Source organism: Astyanax mexicanus, chromosome 24, assembly GCF_023375975.1.
Source record: "Astyanax mexicanus isolate ESR-SI-001 chromosome 24, AstMex3_surface, whole genome shotgun sequence".
NCBI classification, from domain to species: Eukaryota; Metazoa; Chordata; class Actinopteri; order Characiformes; family Acestrorhamphidae; genus Astyanax; species Astyanax mexicanus.
In genome coordinates this window covers 25,632,700-25,652,179 of record NC_064431.1, presented here as the reverse complement: position 1 = coordinate 25,652,179, position 19,480 = coordinate 25,632,700, and the positions used below count along the sequence as shown (strand labels likewise).

Below are 19,480 nucleotides of genomic sequence, written 5' to 3'. Positions count from 1 at the left end.
AACAAACATTGAATCAACATTTAATGTTCAATGGTTGTGCTAACGTTGAAATCTTAACGTTAAATCAACATAATGTCCTCAACCTTCTGCCTTTTGAATCAGCATTTTACATTTCATCACCATATAATTTCTAAAAACGGCTGGATGGAGGAATGAAACAGTGTTTTACTTCTATTTGCAGTAACTGGTTTTTAATTTAACATCATGTTCATGTTCTACTAGTTTTACTGTTTTAGTGTTTTTGAGATCAGATGTTGAATCAGATTGGTAATGGTGGGTAACTTTCGTTATACTCAGCTTTACTACAGAGATGTAAATTTATTGTTAACACTTTGTTAACCATAGGATTTTTAAATTTTAGTGAGCTATGGTTTATTAAAGGTTGAGCGCATGACGTTTAAACAACGTTGCTATATCAACGTTGATTCACTTTTCAAAATCAACAGTAGATTCAACGTTGATTCAATCATAACATCTGTGTTGATTAACGTTTATTCAACGTTGAAATGCCAGCTGGGTTAAATCTAGGTTATACTAGGTACGCACCAACTATTTGGTAGCTATAGTACTAGTGTAAATAACTTCTGGGGCCTAGTTAAAATACAGTCCTGCATGTTCTTACATGATGATCAAAATATTGGTACAAACATTTTTAATTATATAAAGTAAAGGGTATTTTTAAAAACAGATGTATTGTCTGCATGTTTACAAGAAAATGGTATAATCTTATTTCTATGTAAACCTGTGTATGTTAGATTTTTTGGTGCGCTGCTCCTTTAAATGCCCTGATTTCCAATCAGGATTTCGGTTAATTAATAACTGTATTGTTTTGACTTTGAGTCTTGGCATCGGTCTTTAGGTGTTATAGTTCTCTAATTATAGCTTGTCCTACATAGCGTCCTTGTATACAGTGTCCTTGTCTGTACTGAATAATAATAGTACTACTACTAATAATAATAATAATAGTAATAATAATAATAATAATAATAATACATTTCATTATTTTTTTGTGTGTCAGGTAGAGAGAGAGAAAATAAGAAAGAGACAGAGAGAGAGAGTGAGAGTTAGCGAAAGACAAACAGTGAGAGCGAGAGTAATTGATGTAAACCTAAAAGGTCCTTTTTTCTCCTTTTTTGGGCGTTGTTTGTTTTTCCACCCCGGCGGGTTCCTGTCGTTTAGCCTGGCACCACTGCGGCCAGCGTGGGCATTCTGGGGGAAACTGCTGTCTGCCCAGCCCCTGTCAAATGCTTCTTTCCATACACACACACACACACACACACACACACACACATAGACTATCCTACTACACACACAATGAATTGATCACAGTGAAAGGCCATTAGTCAACGGAGAGCCAGGCCAGCCGGGGCCATCAGTACAGCTTCTGTTCAGCAGAGGAAACACAAACACACACTCACACACATTTCTGACCTTTGGACTTGAAACATTTTTTGGCAGAAAAATTTCATTTATACTAGTTACTTTGTCATATCTTTAGCTGTGATGCTAATTGTAGCATCAGTGATTAGCATTTTGTAATCTGCACTGCTAAATCATTATTTAACGCTCCCCTTAAACTCCATCAAGTTGTTAAGCGACAGAATCTTAATCCGTTATTTTTACACAGTTCTCCACAAACAAACAAATATTTTCATTACTTCACCCTTTACATCTTTAGCTATGATGCTAATGATGCTAACAAGCAATACAAGCTTGTACCTCAGTGATTAGCATCTTGTGATCTGCACTGTTGAATCATAAAACACTAGCTCCAAATTTTTAAAAACCTCAAACAGACTTTTTTTTTTTTTACAGATTTTTTAATGTAGAAAATTGTATTTGTAATTTGAAATGTAAAAAGTTTTGGGATAGCAATATGTAAACTGACAATGAAGTGTTTTTTTTTTCTCAGGAAATGGCTTGAGAACACCCTTACCTGTTTAACCCTTTAAAAAAGTAAGAATAATATTTTGTCTGTAATGAATAGAAAAGTATACTCTACTATATATTCTACTAGAAATCTATAATAAATAAGTATAATAAATCTGATTACTAACATATTTATTAACCAACTAACATATTTATTCACTTTTTTTATTTCCATTGCACTGGAAGCCTGTGTGATATTTTATATTTCACATTGACCTTTTTATTTCATTAACCATCCCTAAACTGTAAATAAAAATTATTAAAAAGTGTTCTAAATCACATACAATTAGTAAAAATGTGCTGTTACTTTGCCTCAATGGACAATAATAATATAACTGTTTTTGCAGTGCAGTGGGCGGGGCCAAGTTGCTGTTTTATTGGTTTATAAACTTGTTTATTGGCTGGTTCATGGTGTATTCTGATAGAAAACAGCTCTCAAATAGTGTTATGTATTTTTTAAACAATTAAAAAAAATGTATGATGTGCGTTCTAACATGCAGGTTTTGAAAGGGTTAAAATGTGAAAGGTTATCACTGGTATCAGGGCCTCACTGATGAATACGAATACAACTACATTAGCATGGTTTCGGCCTAATAGTGATACCAGTATCGGTATTTATGCATCCCTGCTACTATGTCCAGGTTTAGTGGATTTCTAGAGAGTGCCCTATACTGTGCCCATCTAAAATGCAGATAAATTAGCTATTTTGGCCTGTATTAGTAAGAGAGAGCAAAAATTTGGGATCTGAGACATGTCATGTTCACATTCCTCTTTGGGGATACATTAGCCCTTTCAGACCCTACATACATTACAACGGACATCATGTATTTTCTTTATTTCTAAATGTTTTGTTGCACAGAGCTGTTGTCCATTAGAATAGACCATTAAGCAGCCATTTAACAAGTTTATAAACCAATGAAACCAATGAAAAAGTTGCTTGGCCCCACCCACTGCACTGGAAAAACAGTTGAACTAGAGCTTTTTAAACATGTTTTTTTATTACTGTTTAGGGATGGTTTATAAAAAGAAAGGCCAATATAAAATCTAAAATATTACACACCAGATTTCAATGCAATGGAAAAAAAACTATTAAATACTTTAGTTAATTGTATTTTTGCTATAACTAGATTTATAGTAGAATATTAGAGTGTTCTTTTCTGTGCATTTCAGACAGAAAACAGCATTCTTACATTTTTTTTCCCATCACTGGAGATTCAGGGCTGAAAGTTTTAAAAATACTTTAATACTGCAGTATATGGTATTGTCTTTATATTTCCCAACCCTACCATGGGCCCAAGTTTGTTTGCCCCAGAGTGTCTCATTCTATTGACAATGCACTGATGGTTGGTGATACCACTTCCAATGAATGCACTCGATACTTTTGGACACTCAGAAACAAGAGAAGTATTTTACCACTGAATCTTATAAAAGATATTCTCGAGAAGAGGAAGCGGGAGCGAGAACAAGGAAGGAAGGGAAGGAAAAAGAAAGAGACAGAGAGAGAGATAAGAGATAGCGCGGCAGCATAAGGGGAAGAAATGGATAGAGAGGAAGAAAGGACAGAAAAAAGGAGAAGGGAGGAACAACGAAGAAAGAAGCAGTTCTACAAACTGGAAGAGAAGTGAAACAGTTCAACGGTTTAAAATCACTTAAACACACACTTACACACACACAAACACATAGATGGTCAAGGCACTATAGAAGCGAATTTAGAACAATTTGATAATACAAATCCTAAATTTGATTGTCAGCAGTAGGTCAGTGGGAGAAGACTGAGTGTTAAAAATAGCAACAAAGACACTGAACACGACTTTATATACAGCTGCCTGCCTGAGAGCAAAGGGTGTATCAGTGTGAGTAAGCATCATGTGACCTGAAAAAAGAGAGAGAGAGAGAGAGAGAGAGAGAGAGAGAGAGAGAGAGAGAGAGAGAGAGAGAGAACTGGCCCTGTGAGGTCAGAAGAACAAGGATTTCCCCAAGCTCCAGTTTCAGTGTGGGATCTCCTCAGTGTGACTTTATTTTGTGTGTGTGTGTGTGTGTGTGTGTGTGTGGTATGATAGCTGGCTTACCTGGTGTGAAGCTAACGTCACAAGACTTTCTAATGGTGTTTGTAGGAAAAATCCCATCCCCCACCACACTCAAACTGTACACACACACACACACACGCACACACACACACAGTGGTTTCCTGTAAAATGATTGCAACTGGCTTGAGTTCCTTTTTTGCAGTTTCTTTGCTTAAGTATTAGCAGCCGTGCTAACAGTTAAACAGACCCAGAAACAGGAAACACTCTGAGCAATACTAACAACCAACTTCACGATTTAATCTGTAGAATAAAGTGTATTTTATTTTAGATACATATGCATTCACTTATACATTTACTTATAACAGTAGTTTTAGGCATTAGTTTATTATTATTATTATTATTATTATTATTATTATTATTATTATTATTATTATTATTATTATTGTTATTATTATCACCACTACTAATATTATATAGGATTCAGTGTACCTGCCTAAAGATGACATTACAAAAAATAAAATCAGACTTATACTGTAAAAATAAATTAAGCTTATTTTTTTTAAATATGACAAAATACAGAATTTGAAAAACACATTCTGTAATATTTATTATGTAATATTTAATATGTATATATCATTAAATAAATAAGTATACATAATTGTACAACTTAAAAAAAAGTATTATTTAATAAAATCTAATCTTATATTATTTTTGTATAATATTATCATTTTATATTAAATATTTAAAATATTTACACTAAATAAAACTAATGGAAACTCTAATGAATACATTTGTGAATTTATGATTCTAACAATCACAATAATCTAATAATCTATCTAAAAATAAGTATATATATATTTTTACAAGCTTGAAAAAACGTTTTTCTTTTAATAAAAAAATACTTAAAAATATTTAAAATATTTACACTAAATAAAACTATTTATTTAAACTATTAAAATATATATTTATTATTTTTTCTATTCCAATAAATAAAAGCTGTTTTGTAAGGAAGTGTTTTATATATATATATATGTGTGTGTGTGTGCGAGAGAGTGAGTGCGTGTACATGAGTATACGGAGGAGCGGATGACGTTTGTCCACACAGGTAGATGGAGGGGTGGCTTAATTGTTTTAATGTTTTTGTATATTATAAATATATTTTTAAATGGAAAAAATACACACATATATGTATGTATGTATGTGTGTGTGTATTATATATATAATAATATGTATTATATATATATATATATATATATATATATATATATATATATATATATATATATATATATACATATATATACATATAATACACATACACATATATATATGTGTGTATTTTTTCCATTAAAAATATATTTATAATATATGTACAAAAATATTTTTGGTAATGATAATAATAACCCTAATTAAAACAATTAAGCCACCCCTCCATCTACCTGTGTGGACAAACGTCATCCGCCCCTCCGTATACTCATGTACACACACTCACACTCACACACAAACACACTGACACACTTCCTCAAGCAAGCTCTCAGTCCGTGTGCTCTGCTCTCAACACACACACTCTAACACACACACTTACACTGCTAAACCCAAGAAAAAGGAGTTTTCGGAGTCTCTGAAAAGGTAAGAACGCTTAGTATTTACAGAAATATCCGCAGTTAATGTTCTGTAAACGTCGTTTTCCGTCCCATAGACGTGTAGCTGTACTCTAGACACCCATTGAGCAGCTAGTTTACAGCTTTACTGTATTATTACTAACATTAATTTGTAGTTTTTGGTGTTTAAAAGTGTTTTTATTCAGGTTTAAGCTGCACTGGGTGGATTCTGTGCTGAATGTACAGTATGAAAAGCAGTTTGGACGTTTGTTGTCGTGGCTGTGAAGCAGTTTGAGGAAGAAAGAAGGAAATAAAAGGATTAAAAAGGACTAAAACGAAGGTTTTTGAACAGGGAGGGGCAGTCGTGAAGTGTTGGTGGTTAAAAACGAGGAAAAGAAATACAGTAGTAAGTTACTGTTTACAGTGCTCTAATTCGCTAACTTGGTTTGAATTTTCCGTTCCACCTTAAATGGTGCAGCAGTTGCATTCTGGCGCCTGGCGCCAGAATGCAACTGCTGCACCATTTAAGATGGAACGGAAAATTCGAAAAAGAAACTTGCTTTAAGTCGGGAAAGAGCAAACTTTTCTCGATTGTCTGATTGTTTTGTAAGTGAATCACATGAAACATTTCTCTGTGCTCGATTTAAACCATATATTCAACGGTTTTCCTTATTTTTTCCCACGTTTTAATTTCCTTGTATTCGTTGTTTGTAAACAGCTCTACAAACAAAAATAAGAGAGCACTTAAAAATTATGAGTTTCTTTGATTTTACCAAATTTAAAACCTCTAGAATATAATCAAGAGGAAGATGGATGATCACAAGCCATCAAACCAAGCTGAACAGCTTGAATTTTTGCACCAGCAGTGAGTAGCATAAAGTTATCCAAAAGCAGTGTGTAAGACTGGTGGAGGAGAACATGCTAAGATGCATGAAACTGATTAAAAAACACGGTTATTCCACCAAATATTGATTTTTGAACTCTTTAAACTTTGTGAATATGAAATCGTTTTTTGCATTACTTGAATTCTCTCTGCGACCTTTTTGTTATTTCATTCATTTCTCATTTTCTGCAAATAAATGCTCTAAATTGCAATATTTTTATATGGAATTTGGGAGAAATGTTGTCTGTAGTATAGAATATAGAATAATACAACAATGTTCAGAGAACCTGAATGGGTGTCTTAATAATTTCCAGAGCTGTATATCATGAGTTAACAATAGTAAACACTGTACACTGTAATCTACAGTGTGTACAAACTACATAACCTACAGTACACTCTGTAATTAGTAAGGTACACCAGACTCTGGTGGTTAGATTTGGTAGTATTTAACCTTTTATATATATATATATATATATATAATCTGCTTTATTTATCAATACTAAATTTATGCAAACTAGCAGTATGTAGAATTCTGTCTGTGTTTGGGAATCTGTTCCAAGGATCTGAACTGAAAGACAAGACAAAGTAAATCCTGAATATGGTTACAATGTACAGGTTCGATGTGGAATGCCTTTTACAAGCTGTGTATATTTGTGGTTAATCTAAAGCAGACAAAAAAAGTTATTCGTTGGATAAATGCACAGATGGTTAGTTGGTTGAACAGTTCAATAGATAGATGGATTGATGGATACTTTAATGGTAGGCTGTTTGAAAGGTTAGATGGTTGGTTGGTTGGTTGTTTGGTTGGTTGGTTGTTTGGTTGGTTGGTTGTTTGGTTAGTTAGTTGGTTGGTTGGTTAATTGGTTGGATGGTTGGATTTTTTTTTTAGGAAATCTGTTCCAAGGCTCTGGACTGAAATAGACCTGGTTAAAAAAGCAAAATACAAGATAAAGTTCACCCTAAAGGTGGTTACAAGCTGCAGATTTAATATGTAATGCCTTTTACTAGCTTTGTATTTTTTTGTATGTTTTTATCTAAAGCAGCCAAAAAAGTTAGTTTATTGCTTTTGGATTAGTACTAACACACTACTAGAGACCCAAAAGGGGGCTGATTGGTTGGTTGGTTGGTGGGGTGAATGGATTGATGAATAAATTAATGGTAGGATGTTTGAAAGGTTAGATGGTTGGATAAATGCATGGATGATTGTTTGCTTGCTTGGTTGATTGGTTGGATGTTTTTAGAAAATCTGGACTGAAACAGACCTGTTTAAAAAAGCAAAATACAAGATAAAGTACATCCTAAAGGTGGTTACAAGCTGCAGATTTAATATGTAATGCCTTTTACAAGCTTTGGGGGATGGTTGGTTGGTTGTTTGTTTGGTGGGGTGGATGTATTGATAAATAAATGAATGGTTAGATGGTTAGCTGAATGGTTAGTTCGTTGGATGGTTAGATGGTTGGACAAATTCATGGTTGCTTGTTTCGTTGTTTGGTTAATTGGTTGGATGATTAAATGGATAGTTGGTTGGATCGAAGTCTTAGTTTGGATCAGCCTTGGGTACACATTGGGTAAACAAGGGGTTAAATGCTGAAAATGCCAAAAAATGGACAGCAATATATTCAGTACTCTTGCTTAAATTACAGCTTTGCACATCTTGGTATTTTCTCAGTCAGCTCAGCTTTATGAGTTAGTCATCTGGAATGGCTTTCAGCTGTGCTGAACTTGTCAAGAGTTAATTACTTGAGTTTCTTGCCCTCCTAATGTGTTTGGGGGCATCAGTGTTGTCAAGATGTAGAGTTGATATAGTGAATTTGCATTTATTTTCAACATTGCATAAATGAAAAGGCATAATGTATTGTATGTCTTCCTTTCCAACAAAGGTCACTGTTTGGTGTAAACTATTTTGTCTTTTCACTTATTCAAACAATGTTAGTGCATTAATTAATTACTATACTTACATTTCTATACAGAAACTGAATTATTTTGTTATTTGTGAAAAATATTTGATTAAAAATTATATATTCTTACAATAACAGCTGACCATTCAGCTACTTGCTAACTAGTTTGAGCTTCATGTACTCTGATTGTTGTTGTTTTTGTTGTTTGTAATAGGAATGCTCTGATACCACTTTTTTCCTTTCAATACTCATACTGATACTGATACTGATACCAGATTAGTATCTACCGATATTCAACTTGATTCTCTGTTTTTTGGTTTATTCTAACACTGTCAGGAAGATATTTGTCGGTCTGTGAAAGTCCACCTTCTGAGGACTGCTGCTGTCCTGTTTTACCCTGGATGAAGATGATGTTCTTTAGCATGGTTTCGCTTTAAACGCTTGTATTTTAGTTTCTGTTGGTCAGTCCTCTCCTCAAATACTCTAGGTTACAAGTTTTATGGTCGTTTTTCTAGTCATCATCTATACTTTGTGTACATTGTGTACTGTAGCATACCATTTTGCCTACACAGAAAAAACTAGCCTAGCTGGTTTAGTAGCTGCTCCAGTTTCGCTGATCAGACATTTCTTTAAATGGGCTCAAGTATAAAATGCAGTATTATTAAACTTCCTGAATACATATTATTGCCTAATAGTATCTTTAAATAATAGCTGTTACTACTTTTAATCAGTTCAAACTAATGTGGACTAAAAGACGCATTTGACAACCAAAACACCAGTTCTAGGACTACACTATACCTACTGCCAACAAACTGCACAACATTCAATTTCAGTTTCCATTGAACCATTGGATTTTTAACTTTATTGCTAGCTCTCTTTGTTGTCTTGCTCTAGTATTCTTTTCCTGTTTTCATGTTTTATACACTTCTCTCTCTTTCTCTTTTTATCCTCATCTTCCACTCTCTCTCTTTGTATAGTTTCCCCTTCTTCATATTGTGTCTTTTTTCTTCTGTTTGTTTCTCCCTCTCTTTCTTTTTTTCACTCTCTTTCTCTGCCCTTTCTCACACCCCCTCTTTGTTCTGTCTTCTCTCTCTCTCTCTCTCTCTGTCTGTCTCTTCACTCTCACAATCTGTCCATTCTCTGTCTTTTCTTCTTGTTTTCTAGCTCTCTGTTCTCTCTCCTCCTACTGTGTCTTTCATCCCTTCCATGCATCTGTCTCTCTGTATCTGTTCTTACTCTGTTCTTTGTCTTTCTTATTTTCTGTTCTTTTTTTTCTCTCTCTATTTTCACACCTCACTCTCTTGCCCTCGGCTTTCTCTCTTTTCTCACTCTCTTCTTCTGTGTTTTTTTTTCTGTTTTTCTCTCTCTCTTGCTCTTTCTCTCTGCATTAGCTGTACAGGACGCATGCTGTGGTCAGTAGTTCTGTGTGTATGTGACACATTAAACACAATTCAGGAACATTTGTAAGCTGTTGTTTTTGTGGCTTGGTTGAATCTGCTGGTTGGTGTAGGTGCTGGCAAGTGGACAGACCAGTTACACACATTTCCCAGCAGCAGGCTGTGAGTGGCTGAGTGGCCGTGGGTTGACGTGGCGCAGCGTTTGATGGAGTGAAGCAGTGCAGCACACTCTCTTGTTCGCTTTAAAGAGCTGCTTCAGGTGCCATATAGACTCGACCTTGCAGCGTTTCCTTATTGACCACAAAACTTCTGCTATGACATGCACAGGCACAACCCCCCCTCCCCCTTCCACACAATCACTCACTCTCTCTTACACACACACACACACACACACATACAAACAGTTTCTCCACTGTTTTGCCACAGAAACTGTCAAAACACTCAAAACTCTTCTGCTCTAGTCTCAGGAGAGTTTGTTTCAGGAATCATTTTCAGTGGCTGGAGATGCTCCTTTACTATGGTTTACTGAAAGATTGCAACTAGTGGTGTAAGTAGGCCTGTCACAATAATTGAAATATCGATTTATCGTTCGATAAATGAACATGACCTCAATAACGTTTGATAATCGTGATATTGTCTATTGTGTTTATTTGTATGTTTGTTCTCATACATAACAGTGAACAGTATTTTAGCCAGTCATGCTTCAATAACTGTGACTCCATAACATACACACAGTGTGGACTAAAGTATGTAAAGAAAAAAGTATATAATTATAATAAATGACTAATTCAAATTTTGTTGTCTTTAAAAAGTTAAACATTGCTTTCGTATGCTATTCTCTTATCATTATATCAGTGGCATTTAATAGTCTTAAAATGACAAAATATCGTGTATCGCAATAATATATCGTCCACAAAAAAGTCTCATCGTGACAGGCCTAGGTGTAAGAAAATATCAGTATTGTATTGTATCACTATATTTTGTTTTGCCATACTGTATCAAAAAAAAAAAAACACACACACAGTGTCCTTTTTTAATTTAGTCCTCATGTAAAAATGACAGTGGCAGACAACCCAATTAATATCAGTGTTGTATTCCTTCATTGCAGTATTGCAATATATTGCTATATACAGATTTGTAACCCCTATAATCATGATAAATGTTGTATCGCCAACAGTTTACATTTTCAGTCACATAAAACAAACATTTCTGAAGCTCATAGAGGTTCAGAAGCTCAGAAAATATTGATTGTGATTGAGTATTGTATTATAATTTTGCAATACTGATTGAGTCTCGAAAAAAAACACAGTCGCGATTTGTATGAATGATTCCCATGCCAAGATTGCTGTTTAAGATAGTGGTTCATTTAGAATGCTTTCACACCTGTCTTGTAGTGCTGCAACTAATGATTAGTTTGGTAGCAGACTAATCTGATGATTATTTGTCCGATTAGTCAACGATTGTTTCTGCCGTGGCCTCCTACTTTAAAAATTATAGAAACAGCTGAACATGAGATTTAAAAGGCATTTAAATGGGTGGATGTTGTTTAAACTTAAAAAATGTACTGATATATAGTGATAAAATATGTAATCTGATGTGTTTGGACACTTTTGGACACACAGCCTAAATTAAGTGTAAACTGTGCAAGTGAGTCATTTACCCATGTCCCAGTTTGTGTAATGCAGTACTGTTACAAATTAACGATTAGGTGCAGAAGGACCAGAGTTTGGTCCGACCAAAAGAGAAGGTCTTGGTTCAGATCTACTAAACAATTTTGTAGATGATTTGGACTTTCAGACCAATTGTGGAAAGTTGAGGCAGACTTTAAACAAACCTTTAATAAACTCTTATTTATAAACAGAAATAACGGAAATCTAAGCATAATCTTTAACATGGCACACATGTACGTGAAAAGGGAGATTTAGATTCTGACAAAGAGCTAGAATTCGTCACAACCAATTAAACCAAATTACCAATTATACCAATTAAAATGAAGTGTAGAGAGACTCCGCCCATGTATCTGAAGACAGGGTGTGAAACCGAAACTAACCGGACCAAATTTACACAATGTAACAAAGACATGAACCTCGGTGCGGACTCTGGTCCGGACTTTCATGTGTGAAAACACCCCCTACTGTCTTTACACACCTCTATCTATATGATTCCATTGGGCTGTGGGATATGGATATGCCTGTGGGGCTTTTTGCATTGAACGTGGATGAAATTTCTGAATTACATACTGCTGTGCTGTCCCCTGACTTTTGGCGTGGTATTAAATATTCTTAATATCATAAGAAAACCATGAGAAAATGTCATTTGAACAGAAGTGTCCAAAATGTTGTACATTTTGTACTAATAAAAAGGGGTTCCAGTCTTCTGAATGGTAATAGTGGGTAAGCGTTCTTCATCAGCAGCATGCTGTGGGTATGAATAATTCATGCTGGCAGTGCAGAAAGAGCAGCTTCACACCTGCTGTCAACCAGCCTACGTTAACTATTGTCACACACATGCACTACACACACACATTAACTTACCAGCATAATTACAGAAAGAAACGTTTACCACTTGCTTTTCAGGTTTTCTTTGCTGTTAAACTATATGTCAAAACATATGTGCACACCCTTAAGCTGTTTAATTCATGTGTTCAGCTACTTTTAATAAGTAGAACTAAATTAAAATTAAAAGTAGCTGAACTTATATATATATAAATATATATATACATACAACTTGTCTAGCAAATAGAATAGGACTCTCTGTAGCATCTAAATATGAACCTGTGGGCACCAATCAGCATCTTGACTAAGGCTGCAACTAACATTTAGTTTGACAGTCAGCTAATCTATTTATTCTTTTTCTGATTAGTCAATTAGTCAGCATTTATTTCTTCCTTTCTCTCCATCTCTGCTTTCCTGTTTCTATTTTTTTAGGGATTCAAAATAATTCAATTCAATTCAATTTTATTTATATAGCGCTTTTTACAACAAAGGTTGTCACAAAGCCGCTTTACAGGAAAAACAGGTCCACGCCTCTTATGAGCAGCACCACAGAGATGCCAATTTTATGGTGACACAGTGGCAAGGAAAAACTCCCTTTAAGAGGAAGAAACCTTGGAAGGAACCAAGACTCAGTCCGAGGAACCCATCCTACTCGGGTTGACCCGCTCAGTACAAACAAACAACAAACAAATAACAGAACAAAACAGTACAGAGAATTAATGTGAACTATGGCTAATATAACAGGTACTAATTTAGAAACTTATAATTGAAACGTAAATTAAAATTGAAATGGCCAGAAAACATTTAAATGTGAACTGTTCTGTTATTTATTTAGGAAATATGTATTCTGTTGTGTTTGATGATTGATTAAGCAGCCCCATTCAATTATGAATAACCAATTATCTGACATTTTTAATCAACATTGTTGATTATGTCGTTAAACCGCTGCAGCCCTAGTCTTGACTTCACTCTAACATGGCTCTTGTCACTGAATACAATCAAATCCCTACAGCAATGCAGCATCCAGAATCTAGTAAAATAAAATAGTAAAATAGTATTCTTCCCTGAACACAGTAGAGAGACTCAGTTACTCCAACAATGGCAGAATTAAATCTTTTTTTTTTTAATTCCCTTTAGTTCAGAAGAAGCAATGATCAGAATGTCCCAAGCAGATGTCTTAATGCATTCGTACATATCATATGTGAATTTATCCTCATTCACAGCACAGCAGGTAGTTGTATTCCAAACATATGCACATGCATGAACGCGGCATGCTGCGCTCAGTCGGTGGCAGGCAGACAGGAGGTGCAGTGTTTGCGGTGGCCGGGCTGGCGCTGTTAATGAAGCCTTTGTGGAGTGTGAACAAGGCAGAAATGGACACCAGGCCTAATGCAGCGAGAGACAAGAGCACAAGCAGTTTCACCTTTAGGGAGGGTTGCCAAAAAACGCACTCTGAGTTTTGAGTTACTGGCAATGAATGCTGTGCTTGCTATGCTGGACATAGCCTACATTGAGCACATTTAGTGTATATACTAAGTGTATACAGCTCTGGATAAAAAAATAACAGACTGCTTAAAAATGTTTCTTTGATTTTACCAAATTGAAATCCTCTGGAATATAATCAAGAGGAAGACGGATGATCACAAGACATCAAACTAAGCTGAACTGCTCAAATATTTGCACTAGGAGTGCAGGCATAAAGCTATCCAAAAGCAGTGTGTAAGACTGGTGGAGGAGAACAGGCCAAGATGCATGAAAGCTGTGGTTAAAAACCAGGGTTATTCCACCAAATATTGATTTCTGAACTCCTAAAACTTTATGAATATAAACTAGTTGTCTTTGCGTTATTTGAGGTCTGAAAGCTCTGCATCTTTTTTTTTATTTCAGCCATTTCTCATTTTTTGCAAAAAACTGCTCTAAATGACTATTTTTATTTGAAATTTGGAAGAAATCTTGTCTGTAGTTTATAGAATAAAACACCAAAGTCCATTGTACTCATTTGGTAAATTCATTAAATTCATGAATGGATAGATGGATGGATGGATAGATGGATAGATGGATATATAGATAGATTCCTTCTATTTAGAAGGAAGATAAAATTGATCAGGAACAATCAATGGTAAAAAAAAGTTTTGGCTGATGTGAGAACTCTTGAAGGAGAGTATAACCCATGTGTGTATCTCAACTTACTTTCCACACAGCATGAAGTTGTAGAGGTTCCTAATGGCATCCTTTAATAATCTGTCTAATGCAGCTAAAATATTCTGACACATTTCCTTCAGATTTGAGTAATGAGTGATAATAGAACACCCAGTAGCATTTCACACATTTTCAATCAGGGATAGGTTTTGCGATTCAACCTATCATAGTATAATATCTGTATTATCAAGGGAAGGCAGCAGAGTGTGAATGAGCATCATCCTGTTGGAATAGAGCATCAGAATGTACATTCAGAAAAGGTATGACCACTGGTTGTTGAACCTTATGTAACGATGGTCTGTGAAAGTGTCTGAAACCATAGGAAATTGCACCGCATACCATGACTGACCCCAAGCCGTCTGGATATGTGACTGGCGACCACAAACGATTGATGTTGGTGCTGACCACAGTGCCTCAGCATACAGGTTCCATGTGGTATCCTGTGGCACATTTGACCACAGATGTTGCATCTGGATTTGTAGTAGGGTTCAACTAATGCTTGTTTATTTTTTGGTTGTCGACTAATCTGATGATTATTTTTTTGATTAATCGATTAGTCAATTATTTCTGCCATGTCCTCCATCTCTAAAAATGATAGAAACAGCTGAACATGAGATTTAAGGCATTAGGCATTGAAGTACTGATATTTAGTGAGTAAATATGTAATCTGTTGTGTAGGGGTTGGCGATATGGCCCTAAAATAATATCACGATATTTCATGTTTTTTTTCGATATGACAAAACACTTCGATTTCAAGAATACACTACTGCAACAAAATAAATATATTAAAAATTAATTTTTATTATTGCTTACGATATGATATGGCACATCCCTAACTAAGGTATTTAAAAAAATATTTTGATCTAAGATTTTTAATAAAAGTCAATGATTCAGAATGTTGTGATACTAATACTACAATTCAAATATCTCCATATATCCAGGATTAAAGTCAAATAAATGAATTAATGATTCATTATTGAATTAATATAGCAGTACTGTTACAAATAACAAATTAGTTGGCAATTAAATTTATAGTCAATTATATTGACTAATCTTTGCAGCCCTAATTTGTAGATCCTTTCAAAAGGCTTAAAAGTTAAAGATGCTAGTGTCTCAGCTGGTCTCATAAATGCTTTTTTGTCAATTAAAAAATCTGGAAATTATGCAATCTGGTGGAGAAACATTCATTGCGAAATCTATACTGTGTGTGGGTGAGCATTATCCTGCTGAAACATGATAATTGAAAGCTCCGCTCTGAAAGGCAACCCATAACTGACTGTATTATGTAATGATAGCTAGCAACCCAGATCATCACATCACAACGGTAAAGATGAGACTGTTTCAGTCCATAGCAGTCCAGGTTTCTCGTTCACAGCACCACTGTGAACAAGTGTGCCTGGGAATTAGCGCTGAGCTACAGGTGGAGCGGAGGATGGAGCCTTAAGGCTGTGGACTGTTTCTTTAAGAGACCTGCTCTGACCACATTCCTGCCTCTGATACCAGAGCTGAGAGTGGCTCAGCAGGTTTTACTGAACCCTGATACAGTTTTTTCTCTCTCTCTCTCTCTCTCTCTCTCTCTCTCTCTCTTTTTTTCACACACACACACACACATATATACACACACGTACGCAAACACACACTTTCACGTACGAGTGCACGCTTAACTTAACATATTTATATTTGCAAGCAGACTCCCAACACACACAATGAGGCCTGTTTTACAAAGAAATCGGCTTTTCCACATCGACCTAGAGCTGCCTTTCATCTCTCTCTCCCTCTCTCTCTCCCTCTCTCTCTCTCTCTCTCTCTCTCTCTCTCTGTGTGTGAGTGGGGCTCTTGTTTCGGAGCTGTTGAGAGTGAGGGGGAGTTGGTGGGGGGATCAATAGGTCTGAAATGACAGTCACATGGCACCTCCCTCCTCCACTGACCTTGAACCTGTCCTACTACACATCACTGTCCCATCCTCTTCTTTCTCTCTCTCTCTCTCTCTCTCTCTTTTTTTCTTCTATTCTTTGTTTCTTTTTCTTTTCTTATATTTTTATTTTTTTTCTTTCTTTCTTGATCTTTTTCTTCTTTCATGTATTTGTTATTTTCTTCTTTTACTTTTTGTTTCTTTTTCTTTCTTTAATTCTTTTTCACATACATTTTTTGGTTTTCTTTCTTTTCTTCTTCTGTTTTTTTTTCCTTTTATTTCTTTGTCTGGTCTTTCTATCTTGTTTTTTGACCTCTATGCTCCCTCTCTCTCTTTCTTGTTTTTTTTGCTTCTTTCACACTTGTTCTTCCACTCTTTCTTTTCTTCTATTCTTTGTTTCTTTTTCTTTTCTTTTAGTTTTTTGTCTTTCTTGATCTTTTTCTTCTTTCACTCCTTTCTTTTATTCTTTCTTCCACTTTTTGTTTTTCTTTTTTCTTTCTTTTTTCTTTACTTTAGTTTTTTTGTTTTCTTCGTTTTTGTTTTCTTTCTTTTCTTCTTCTGCGAATTGTTTCTTTTGCTTCTGTTTCTTTGTCTTGTCTTGCGCCTAACATCCATACTCTCTCTCTCTCTCTCTCTCTCTCTCTTGCTCTCCTATTTCTCTCTCTTTCATTCTTTCTCTCTCTCCCTCTCTCTCTCTCTCTTCTGCCACGTCCCTGGAGACACTTGTTGTTTTAACCCAGTGATCTTGTGTAACTAATTCTTAAAGTAGAACCGGTCTGCGCATTCCAGCTACCGTACCTGCTGCATGTTTGTGTTAGAGAGAGAGAAAGAGAGAGCGAGAGAGAGCGAGAGAGAGAGAAAGAGAGAGAAAGAGAGAGAGGCTCCATCTGTATTAGCAACACTGGAAATATGTAAAGTGGCACTTACACTAAGCAGATCTGCTGAAACACTGAATACACACTGTGCTTTGACAGAATCATGTCTGTAGCAGCGAATCTTCCTGCCTAGACTCCAGGTTTTATCTGTCTGAAGAGTCTGAGGAGGTGAAAAGATTGGCTTGTGAATGAAAAGTTCTGAATCTGCACTTTATCACCTGTTCATCACCACAGTAATGTAAAAACAGTCAGTGCCATAGAAGTATATACTTAGGTGCATTATATTGCTCTGTGACATTAGTCTGGTAGATGCAGTCATGGTACATGACCTCTTCTGTTGAATGGATGAAATTTTGCACAGTGATTGTATTGGAGGAAATTGTACACTTATTGCCAAAAATTAACTTGCAGCATCAGTCTTTCCACAAGAAGGCCTAAAGGTGTTTCCACCCACTGTCCAATAAAAAAAGGCTATTAGAGGCTGCATTGGTGTGGTGTACTGGTGAGAGATGAACTCTAGACCTATGTACCTACCACACACTCGAAGACTCAAATTTGCTCAGTTTATAGACATTGAGAGGGAACGCATCATTGGACTAAGAGCAAGATGGTAATTTCAACAAATTGCCCACCATCTAACCGTCAGGTTTGGAGGAGTATGGAGGCCTTTGCTGTGGAGCGACACGTTGCCCAAACTGCTTGTGTGTTAAACTGGAGATTGGAGAACCATTGCATACAAGAGTCGGTCACCCCTAGTAGTGATACAAGGGACACTAACAGCTCAGCGATTGGTGCAGGACATCTAGCAACAGCATGTGTTGCCTCTTTATGGCGGTGCTTCTTCAAACTGGCATTTTTCATCAGGATGATTCTCACCCACACAGAATAAGCAATGGTTTTCCAAAAATGTCTTTGCCAGATTGAGCCAACCCAACGGGGTATTAGAGCCGCCATTTAATAACAATTATCTTTCCATTCTCATTTTTTTTTATTGTATGTTTTTTCCATCTTTACTTCTTCTCCAAGCATTGTCTCAAGTTCAGCTGCTTTAGATCACTAATCAGCTATCTCAACATCTTCAGCACTGATACCTACACATCTGGATGTGGTTCGAGATGTGGTTTGTTCTGTGAACAGGCAAATGCAGGAACTGTCGATTTCAGCCGTGCAGTCTTGACTGACGGCAGTGTCACATGTTTGTGGTAATTCAGTTCACTACAGGTCAAATGCTTCTCCAGCAAGTCCAGGCTTGATGACTAACACCAGGAGCCGAGAGGGAGCGAACAAAAGATTTAAAGCACCGGCTATTACAGCGGATAGCCCTCTGACGTGTGTGTAAACAGAGACGTATGCCGTGAGTCCTACCCCAATAACATCCACAGCACACTTCTGGCAGGAAAAACAGGGTTGGCCCGAGCTCATCCGAGATCCTCAGTATCAGGTCAACGCCTCGCTCTGCGGAACTGGGTCAATGACACGGGTGCACTCCAGACAAGTGCGTCCCGTCATTCAGCTGAAACAACCCACTGTTCATTGGCGTATACCACTTGTTTCAGGAAGTTGTAGCTTGGTTTTATTTTGGGAATTAGTTTTTTAGGAGTAGTTTGACCTACACAATTTACGACCTTTACCGCTAATGTAATGTTAATTATCAATCCAGATGTGTTTGTGTTTTGGTTTGCAACAAATGGGTTGAGTTAGTGAAGTGCTAAATGAAAAAATTGGTCCAAATCTGTTTATTTCTCAGTGGGATCTGTGACCATTATACTACAAGTTCATTATAATACATAAGTTCATAGTAAAGTAAAGTAAAAGTAGGCTTAGTATATCTCTGTTTATTTGCACACACATTTCTGTTGCATTAAACATGATTAAATACCTTGGTTATTTTTGGGAACTGCAGGAATAGTTTATCCAAAAAAATGAGGCTTGCACAATTAAACACATTTACAGTTAATGCTAATGTTTTCTGTGTGGAATATTGGTAGATGTGTTCAAAAGGTTCCTCTCCCAATGGTCGGAACATGTCTGATTATTTTACATCGCCATTATTAGATGTCATATTTAATGCCTTCTGGACATTCTACATGCATAAATAAAAGGGAATCCAACCAGCATTCTATTTAGAATTCTGTGTATTTTTGGAAATCCCAAAGCTATAGACTAAAACAGGTATGGTTTAAAAAAAATGTAAAGACAAGATAAAGTACATGTTAAAGGTTGCTACAAGCTGCAGATCAAATGTGGAATGACTTTTACAAGCT

General features: G+C 35.9%; 1 protein-coding gene across 3 annotated transcripts in view; it reads left to right on the top strand.

Annotated features, from left to right (window-relative positions):
* Positions 1–5,436: 5,436 nt before the first annotated feature.
* Positions 5,437–19,480, top strand: part of prkcdb (protein kinase C, delta b) — a 51,959-nt gene continuing 37,915 nt past the window's right edge. For 2 of the 3 annotated variants that reach the window (XM_022682790.2, XM_022682788.2), the window contains exon 1: positions 5,437–5,585. The gene's annotated coding sequence lies outside the window, so the exon portion shown is untranslated. The remainder of the gene's footprint in view (positions 5,586–19,480) is intronic. The other variant, XM_022682789.2, reaches the window with a different exon arrangement.